Source organism: Triticum dicoccoides, chromosome 3B (genome assembly GCF_002162155.2).
Source record: "Triticum dicoccoides isolate Atlit2015 ecotype Zavitan chromosome 3B, WEW_v2.0, whole genome shotgun sequence".
NCBI classification, from domain to species: Eukaryota; Viridiplantae; Streptophyta; class Magnoliopsida; order Poales; family Poaceae; genus Triticum; species Triticum dicoccoides.
In genome coordinates, this window is record NC_041385.1 from 861891682 (window position 1) to 861902732 (window position 11051).

An 11051-nucleotide genomic window follows, 5' to 3' on the forward strand; every position below is an offset into this window, starting at 1 on the left:
ATGACTGATTTGGAATGATTCCAAAGGAAACAACATTGACTTTCTCGAATCCATGGCGGCAACTTGCATCAAATGCACATGAACTGGAGGAAGTCACTTCTTACATCCGAACATATGCTTCATGAACTAGCATGAACAAATGCTTTCAAAAGTTTCCAACACTAGCTTAATGTTCAACAAAATCATGGAGGAGATAAGGATGTTGTCAATGGGCTCAACAACAATTCATCTAAGTTTCCTTTTAAAAGGAATTCCATAGTTAAGTGAACACGGTGATAGCATTGGTCAAACCAAAGATGTAATGATGTATGCTCGAGGGATCAACCACGAATAAGACAACATTACGAGCATCGTTGGTACTGATTTGATTTGACGATAGCCCACACTCAAATCAAAGGATTGATAAGACAATAGGTCCAGCAACTGATCACTAGGACCAATCGATGAAGATATCATCTTTCTTCAACACACACACACACACACAAAAAGATATCCCTTAACATGAACTAAGTCGGACAAGCTTTTATCTTCCAACTCTCCAAGTTGTTGTTTAGCTTATCCAGCTAGCTCAGGGTATCCAACACGGATTCTTGGAGAAGGGGTGGTTTACAGGAATAAACCAACTTGATCACGAACTCAACATAGCGGTCAGGTGACAACCTAGTAATACTTCTGAGAAGGTAATCAGAAAATCACGAACCACCGGTATGTTACTAAGCTCGAGAACAATCTTGCTTTTCAGGGCAAGACGATATGATCAATAGAGCAAGGATTTGAAATAATCCTAACTCATCGATCGAGGAGTGAACCAGGAGAATGGACTAGGTAGCATGATCAACCTTAGAATGATGATTCAAAACCAACACGCTAAGAATGAAATTATTGTCCTTTAACTACCCAGCAACGAGGTTGCTAGGCGTATTGATTTCACACATCACGATTCACTTGTCGACATTCCGGTTATAACCACACGGAACCGAGGAATGAGTAATGATGGTGAGAAGTATCACTACGTCAAAATTCATGAGAGTTGGTGCAGTTCTCATGACAATTCTGACATAAGGGGGGTAATACTCCAAGGTAGAACAGAACCAAAAGCTGGGCTGGCATTTTGATCTGCTGAGCACAATTGCTTTGACCCAATCCTAGATATGGAAGAGGTACTGGAGTTTGTTTCTCCTAGTCATTCTGCGATAGAATGGCTTGACGGACCACAAGAGTAATAGGCATCGATAAACGAACGCACGCATACTCTTGACTATCAATTGATAGACGAGGGTCAGAATGCAACTAAAGAGAACAACTCACAGGAACATATAACTTTCTGAGTTGTGGATGCATAGATTAGTATGTCGAACCAAGTTCAACATATTTCTTCCGGATAACCCATGCAGAAAGGTAGAACTGGCAGAGTCACGATTTATGAATGGAGAACTCCTCAAGAGTACTCTAATTGTGATTTTTTTTGATCCAATAAACATCTGCCATAAGTAGTTCATGGTATTTGGAAGAAGAAGATACCACGGACTTCAAGGACTATCGCAAAGGTTACTAATATCCTAAAGGCACTAGCAATTACTATCAACATGAAGTAGGTAGAGTGAATCTCGGGTTCAGAACCCAGGAGTAGAATACCTACTACTAAGTAGCATCACGGGATGCTTCCGAGAATAAAGGCCAGAATCTTCACACTAGGACACAAATCATGGCTAGACCACTAGATGATCCCCTAAGCACTTAGGGTCATAATAATAATTCCAACATATATGTCGAGGCAATAATTACCTCAACACACCGATTAGTGTGGTTAATCTGGCCCATGGGAACATCGGAAACAGAAGGAAGGGATTTTGCAAATTGCTTCAAACTATTTAGAAACCTGGGATGACTCGGACAGCATAACGACTATAATTGCTCAAAAGATTTGAGACAATCACAAAAATGGTGGCATAACCACTCCGAAGCACAATATCCAGGTTTGGAGATCAACAGTTAACATACAGAAGTAGTAGGAACTGAACTCAAGCTTAAATCGAACAATCTTATAAGTCTACGAACTAGTAATACGTGATCCTGATAGGAAGAAGAGAAAGCCTAGTTTCTTAACCCCGTAGGAAAGATAAGATGACTCAGATCAGAAGGGCATGAGGTATAAGGAGTAAAAAGAGCCATACGTTCCATCCCACAATCAATTCCCTTATATAACTAAAGAATTTCTAGACTCAACTTCGACCAGTTTGGCTTGGTAATCCTACAGGCAGTCAAGCTCTGATACCAACGCTGTCAGGACCCCGACTCGATGTCACATTGATCTAGCCGGTAACACCTCATATCACTTTGCGGCCTCACGCACGGTATCCCCACGGGTGTCGCCTTACCTTTGCCCGGGACCGTTTGCGCCTTTTGGCTCACGTATATGATAGTGTCGCTAGCATCCATATGATAAGGAGCCCGGGCTGACATGACTAGTCGTAAACCCAAAGTGGCACAGACTTACAGGGACAGGCATCCATGACCCAGCATCGAACGTGTCGGTCATCAGCGAGTGAATCCAGGCTGTAGCACTGGGCTAGCAGGACTCCGGTGAACCGGGCTGTAGCGGGCTAACAGGACTCCGGTATACATCGCGTGACATTTCCCCGAAGGGACAGACACAGGAACGAGGAAGGACACATGCCGGCCAGCCTAAGTGTTCTGGAGCAGTAGCAAGCTACCATGGCTCAGTGGAAACACTAGGAGACATTTCCCGGTAAGAGAGGCTACTAAAGATAAACAACTAGATGGTCAGATCCCACACATACCAAGCATTTCAATAACATACACACAATATGCTCGATATGTGCAAATACAACATGGCATCACAACTTGTCTCTACGACTCAAGTAATTATTCATTAGGCTCCGAGGAGCGAGACATTACAAACATGGGTCTCACGACCCAACAATCAGAGCATACAAGTCAAGGCACAAACGGAAGCTATCATGTCTGAGTACAGACATCTATAAATGAAAAAGGCTGAGAAGCCTGACTATCTACCAGATCCTGCCGGGGCACAAGATCGTAGCTGAGGTAACAAGCTAAACGTCGAAGTCCACGCGAAACTACTAGTGAGACCGAAGTCTCTCTGCAAAAACATAAAATAGGCAAACGTGAGTACAAATGTACCCAGCAAGACTTACATCAGAACTAACTACTTATGCATCATTATCAACAAGGGGATGGTGGAGTTTAACTGCAGCAAGCCAGCTTTGACTCGGTGGCTAACCTAAACTACGACTGCAAGTAACTCTTTTGAGGTGGCGCACACGAGTCCACATATTCACCAACCAATACACCACTATGGATCCGCTCCCGTCTCCCTACGAGAACGCCATCCATAGCACTCACGCTTATCTTGCGTGTTTTAGAGTATCCACTTTCACTTGTCTATGAACTGTACAAGGGGTCCACGTTTCCATATCCGAGGAATCCGGCTATTCGAATAGATGATGTTAACCCTGCAGGGGTGTACTTCTTCACACACGCTTTCGCCACTTATCGCCCTGTACACGTCATGTACCTCGGCAACCTTCAAGCGGAAGCCGGGCGAGGGAGTCGGCCACGACCTGACTAACCGAACAAGTCTCTAGTCCAGGTTTATCGCCTATTCAGGTTCCATCCGCAAGGAGATCCGGCCGGGGTGTCGCTTACGGCCCCAAACGATGTGTGCAGGGTTCCCAAGCCCACCAACCGGGTGCCACTTGGTACACCGTGCCACGGTGCCTAGTCTGTCCCAAGCCCACCTGTACCGGGTGCCACTTGGTAGACTACTAACACTACCTACAAACACCAGAAACTAGTTGCAACTCCTGGACAGAGATCAAGTTGATTAATAAGTCGAGAGAGCTTGGAGCGCCCGGAGCCCAATGTGTGGTAGTAACTGATCATGGATCACAAACACAGAACTCAGTTCCTGAGGACGGCTGCAATGAGACAACCCACCATGTACTCCTACATGGCCTCTCACCGCTACCTTTACCAAATCGTGTTCACACACTTAGCTCACACACAGTAGGACATGTTCACACGCCTCTGATTCATCCCCGGTGAATCAGACCTGACTCAACTCTAAGCAGTAGCAGGCATGACAAACAAACATGAATGAGTAGGCACAACAGGGCTCAAACAACTCCTACTCATGCTAGTGGGTTTCATCTATTTACTGTGGAATGACAGGTCATGCAAAGGATAAAGGGTTCAGCTACCGCAGTAAGTAACAGATGAATCGGTGTTGTCCTAATGCAGTAAAAGAGAGCAGGAGCGAGAGACTAGGATTGTATCGGAATGAACAAGGGGGTTTTGCTTGCCTGGCACTTCTGAAGATAACATTGAGTCTTCATCAGTGTCAACGATCACATCATCAGTACACGTCTATCGAGAGGGGACAAATACCGGCAATACAGAAAAAAACACGATCAATGCAATGCACAATATGATGCATGCTATGACATGGCAAAATGAATGTGTTTTGGGCTAATGCATCTAAAACCAGATTAAATGAAGTTGGTTTGAATCCAAGATTCAAATTCAAACTCCATATGTGATTATTTAAATGCCCTTTACTTCATTTGCAGTAAACAGCACCTATAAGTTGCTCTAACATGCATGAAAATGGTACAGATGGATTCCTTGAATTTTTCTGATAATTTTTCATATATAATTTATTTAATTTGGAGTTACGGTTAATTTTCTATGAATTTTAGAAGTTTATATTCATTTTCTGGAATTTCCTATATAAAAATAAATCCAGAAAAGGATTTACTGCGTCAGCACTACGTCAGCATGACGTAAGCGAGTCAACGGGCAGCCCAGGTCAAACTGACCAGTGGGTCCTCCGTGTCAGTGACTAACCTAACTAACTGGGTTAGTTAGCGTTTTAATTTAAACTAACCTAGATTAATTAGGCGGGCTGGTCCCGCATGTCAGTGACACAGGGGGAGGTCAAACCCCGGTCAAATGGCCCAAACAGGCCGGCGGCTCAACGCCGGCGGCAACAGGCACGGCGGAGGGCTTCGGGATCGCTCCTCCGGCGACCATTCGGGCGGCGGAGAGGCTCTACGGGTAGCTGGGAGGGCGCCGCGTCTTCCTGTGGAGTCGGTTGGGGTCGGGGCAGCCGGAATCGGCGCCGGCATCGACCTAGGTGGCCGCCGGAGTTCGGCCAAGGTCGAACGCGGCGCTGCGGTGCACTAGATGGGAAACGGAAAGGCTCTGTGGGCTCCTGGGAGGGCGGCGAACTCGGTAACGTGCTCGGGCGCTAGCTGGGGTGACCCTGACCACGGCAGCGCCATGGCCGGCGGCGAGGAGCAATCGGCTCCGGTGAGAAGGCGGCTGGAACGCGGGAACGAGCGCGGGGAGAAGGGGAAATGGAAGAGGAGCTCACAGCAAGGTCGATGAGCAGCTCGGTGGTCTCGGGGAGGCGGCGGAGGCGGCAAATTGACCGCGGCGAACTTCGGTGGCCGGCGACGGAAACGGCGATGGTGGCGGCGTTGCAGCACGTCCGGGAGGTCCGTAGCTCAACGAGGAGGTGGAGGGGGTTGTGGCGGAGCTCGGAAGCGGGTCGGGGAGGCGAGGGGAGGCCAGTGGCTACGGTGATGCCCGTCGGCGGCGGCGGTGGTTCTCGGGTGAGAGGGAGAGAGAGCAGGGGAAGAAGAGGAGGGCGAGGGAGAGTGAGAGCGGTGCGGGGCAGCTGCGTGGCTTCGTCCGGGGCATCGAGGGAGTCCGGGGGAAGCAGGAGGTGGCCAGCAGGGGGGGAGGTGGCGCGCGCGTGCCGGCGAGCGTCGGGCACACGCCCGCGTCCTTCTGTCCGAGGAGGAAGGCGACAGGGAAGGCGCGGGTGGGCTGGGCCGGCCAGGGGGGGGGAAGCTGGGCCGGCTGGTGGGCTGCACGGGTGAGGCCAGGTAGGCTTCACTCCTTTTATTTTGTTCTGTTTTATATTTTTCTATTTCTGCAATTTGTTTATGATTTGTTTTAAAATATCAAATCATTTATAAAATACTGGAAATAATTATGGGTACTTTCTGAATTATTTCAGTGACCCTTATCAATTTCCAACATTTATTTGAGCATTTAAATTATTTATAGTATTTAAATGCCCAAAGTCAAATACAATATGATTTAATTCAAAAATCCAAAAATGACCTAAGGATATATTCATCATTTTTGGCAGAGGTTTCCACCTTAACCAGAAATGTTGAACATTTTTAGAGGGCATTTTGGGTTTAATGAAAAAGATTTTATTTTGACCCTAGTTGAATTCATTTGGTGCTAGGGTTTAGTCAATCCCCATTTCAGGTTTAAATGAAATTTAAACATGATGCAACACTCTAATGCATGCACTAGGCATTGTCAGAACTAGGGATGTGACATCTCTCTAGGGCTCGTACGGTTATCATAGGAAATTATAGCTCCCATTCGGTATCCATGAGTACCCTATCGAGCTTCTCGTACGTTGGCACAAAACAGTTATTAGCCCAAGTGAACTGCCGCCCCGACATACAAGCTTCCCGAAGGTCCAAACTATCAACCACAACATTGAATAGGAAAGGCCAGTGAGTGTCAAAGCGGTCATTATTTTTTTCTTCCTGGTACCTAAGGATATTGAAATCCCCTCCAATAAGCATTGGGTATGGGTTATCCTTAGCCAGATTCACCAGTTCACGAAGGAAATCGGATTTATGCTCATCTTGGGCAGCCCCATAGACTGCGACCAGGCTCCATGTAAAATTATCAGCCCAGTTTCGTAGGTGAAATTTGATATGAAATTCACTGGTCGAAAAGGCCAACAAGTCCATTGCCATGGTCTGTATCCCAAGAAGGATTCCTCCGGACCTTCCACGAGCTGGTAGACTATGCCATGTGTAGTCGAAACCACCAGATAGGTGATCGAGGACGTGCGGGCGGAAGTCACGTTTACCAGCCTCGGAAATTGCCACAAAATCCAATTCGTGTTCTCGCACACAATCATTGACGTGTTTATGTTTAGCCAAGTCTGAGAGACCTCTGCTATTCCAAAACATGCCTCTCATGTGGAAACTCGGATTCGTGTGGAGATTTTCGCCTTCTTGGGTGATTTTTGTTTCTTTTTAGAGGATTGTGATTTAGATTTCCGCAAAGATGCTGTGAAGTCACAAAACAGGGACCCAGATCTTGCGTCATCCAAACCAACCTCGGTAATATCACCAACCAAGTGGGAGACTCGCGGACCATCATAATTGGCATCCGCTTCATCATCCTCCTCGGTTTCGGGGTTAGATAGGGTGTTATTACACTTCGGAGACACCTTTAAACGGTCAATCTCCATGTGTTTAAGTGCAACAACCGACAGTTTAATTTCTTTATCGTTCTTTCCCATAAATACACCAACATTATTTAAGCTATTATTAATGCGAGTATCTGAAAAAGAAAGAAAAGATTGAGCGGACAGGGTACCTGGCGTGGGGTCCAAATTTCTCATGGCTTGGCGGCGCATCGCCTACGCTAGAGAGTGCTCATCAGTCGTAGAGGAACAGTCGGCGGAGGTGGCATGACGGTTACTACGTCGGAGAGGCCAAGCAATCCCTTCAGACATAGTCGCCGTCGGTGTCGTCGGCTTAGCTGTCGGGGTCCGTAATGTCCTAGATATTGGTGAAGAGGGACGCACCGACGGTCCAACCGAAAACGGTAGCAACAGGCGTCGCGGCAGTACCATGCGCACGAACTACTGCTGGACCGAATGGAACCCCGGCGACCGGAGAACATGCTGGTGCAGTCGACTCAGACGGTGTCGGGGAACCTCACACGCAAACCAAGGTAGCAGCAGCTGCGTGCACTGCTGGCGTCGTGTCCTTGCCCATAGCTAGCTGCCCGAGCATCGGGACTGGGGTTGCTGCATGCGTTGCATGTTGTGCAGGTGCCCCCCCCCCAGCCACATGCATGTGAGCGACGGGTGAGGGAGTCCTGGATTAGGGGTATCCAGAGAGCCGGACTATATACATCGTCCGGACTATTGAAGCGTCAAGATACAAGACTCAAGACTTCGGCTCGTGTCCGGATGGGACTCTCCTTTGTGTGGAAGACAAGCTTGGCGATCCGGATATTATCACTAGTAGAAAACCACCCATTAGTCCCGGTTCGTAAGGGCCTTTAGTCCCGGTTCATGAACCGGGACTAATGGGTCGTTACTAATACCTCCACCCATTAGTCCCGGTTCAAATCAGAACCCGGACCAATATGCCTCCACGTGGCCCTGTGCGCCCACCCCAGTCAGGGGGCCTTTGGTCCCGGTTGGTGGCTCCAACCGGGACCAAAAGTCAATTTTTTTAAAAAAGTGGCTGCTTTAGGGGTTATTTTTAGGTTGCTATTATAGCTAGCTAATAGAGAGAAGTGTCCTCTCTTATATCTTCGTCCTTGGTTTATCAACGCTGCTGCTATGTTCATTGCACCCCCGCAGATATAAAATGCTCATGCATGCTTGCATCATACATCATCATATATATATAATAACAAGTCCTACTAATCATGCATCATCATATACAACTCCTACTCGTTATTAATAATAAGTCATACGATCATCATCCTCATAGTCATCGAACCCAACCCTACATAATTGTTCTTAGGACATGATCATCAGTATCAGGTAGGACCTAAACACCCTTAAGGTAAAATAGCATAAAACAAGATAGACCCTGACTCTCCATTATGAAGAATGGCGATCATCCTGTCTCCAATGTTTGCCGTTCGCTGAATGTTGCTTCCAAGAAGCTCCTTACGACTGTCCATACATTTTTTCCATTCTTTGATTATCATGTCTCCACTTCTTTTAGAAACCCGGTATGGACAGTTGAGATTCGTAGGACGACCTGGGTGTATGTTCCAAACATGAAGGCTACCCCGTGTATACATCGGATGAGGCACACAATCATTTGGGATTATCTGTTGAAAAACATACTAATAACTTCGTAGTTAGCAATGATATGATGTACTAGTTTTAGAAGTGTGCAAAAAGATGCACGAATGTTGTAATAGTAAAAAATCATACCAGGGTATCTCCATGGTAGTTACCGTAGTTCAACACGTGCACTAGTGGCACGTATTGACCATAATGTTGAGGAGTTCGATTGTAGACATTGTAATTCTCAAGATCAGTACAAAATCCGACCAGATGATTTTTCTCCTGATAAGTTAGTTCGGAGCCTTCGGTGTAGTAGGTTCTGTCTACCATCTTCCGCACATTCTTTGAAGAATGAAAATAAGCTGTCAATGAAGAATAAGTTGTCAACAATTTTCAAATAAACAATATAAATTACTTAATAACTATGTTAAGCTCACATGGGGGAAGAATTGGAGGTGTATCCACAAGGACGAAAATCATAGGTCTCTCTTGCTCGATTGTAGGATCACCTAGATCCATGGTAACAAGCATACCCTCATCAAAACCATACATCTTGCAAAGTGCTTCCCAATTTTTGCAACCAAAATGGGTTACACTCTGAGCATTGTACAGCTTTACTTGAAAATCCACACCATGATGGGTACTTAGGATAATTTTTTTGGTTTCGAAACTTTCGTGGTCTTCAAAACCCATCCTCTCCAAGACATAGCGTCTTGCAAAGCATGGGATAAGCTAATCGAATTGGAAAAGATGAAAAATATTGTCATGATTAAAATAGTTGATGTCATGAGTAATTACGAAAAAAAACTATTATCATCGGTTGCGTACCGTATGAACATCGAAGGTCTCCTCGAGCTTAATGCTGAAGCGCCGATCTTCGTCCAGCACAATGAACCTGTCGCAGATACCTCGGTCGTCGTGGCACCAGTCGCACTTCCCCAGGCGGTTTTCGTCGTCCGATGAGTACGACATTTCCGGCCTATACGTTCATAATTCAAATATTAAACTAGATCATTATTATTAATCACGGATTGAGTATCGATGATCGATGTACGTAGCTCCTCCTTTCATTCCCGAATGCATTATTAATTATATCAAATTGTCTAGCACACGGGAATGAAGGAGAAATTATCCAATATGAGCATTCAATAAGCAAAACCAAATCATAAAATAAGCAAAACCAAATCATAAAATAAAGTATAGTATTCAAATTAGCATGCATTCAATAATTATAAGCAAAAGTATATCATCTCTTGGTGTCCGTACATCGTCGAATATTATCACTAATACAACTAGAACCGTAGCTCCCGACGGGTATCGACGCGGGCGGTGGACACCCAAAGATAAGGAACCATCACAGGATCATAGCTCCAGTGAGATCCCTGAAGAACCTGCCAGGTATTGTCGAACCTCCCCTCCAATGCAACCATGTAGCAACGGACGTGCTCGTCCTCCTCGCTGACATGGTGACGTACCACCTCTACGGTGTTCAGATGCCTCACCACCGTCACTGGCCCACGCGACCGCCACCAAACAAGGATCGAGTCAACAACGGGCTGCCTCCTCACCAACCTACGTCCCCCGGAAGGTAGCACCTCCCAATACCAACCCGGCGGAGCCCAGTCCCGAACATGGCCCTGATCAAGCAGGCCTCCACCGGCGAGTCGACGACGACGAAAATGCGGGATAGGCATCGCCGACGTCGACGCAGGAACTACTTCTATATATAGTTAAATAAAAGTAGTTTTATTAATTAAATCAACTATGTAGTTCAACTACTAAGCACTTACTATAAATAAATAAGTAGTACTTACTAAAAACAAACTACTTCTATATATAGTAAAATAAATTAGTTAATTAAATCAACTAGCTAGTTCAACTATATATAAACTACTTCTTATTTTTTTTCCTTTTTCTAAATACTATGAACAAAAAAATCATTAAAATTCTATGAACAAGATTAATTACACAATCTAAATATCACCCAAAAAAATCTATTAACAATAATATCACCAAACATGCATATTCAATAATAATATCACCAAAAAAATCTATTAACAGAAAAAAAATCTAACATAATATGAACAAATTAATTACTACACATATCTAGTCTAACAAAAAAAATCTAATTAATCTAACAATA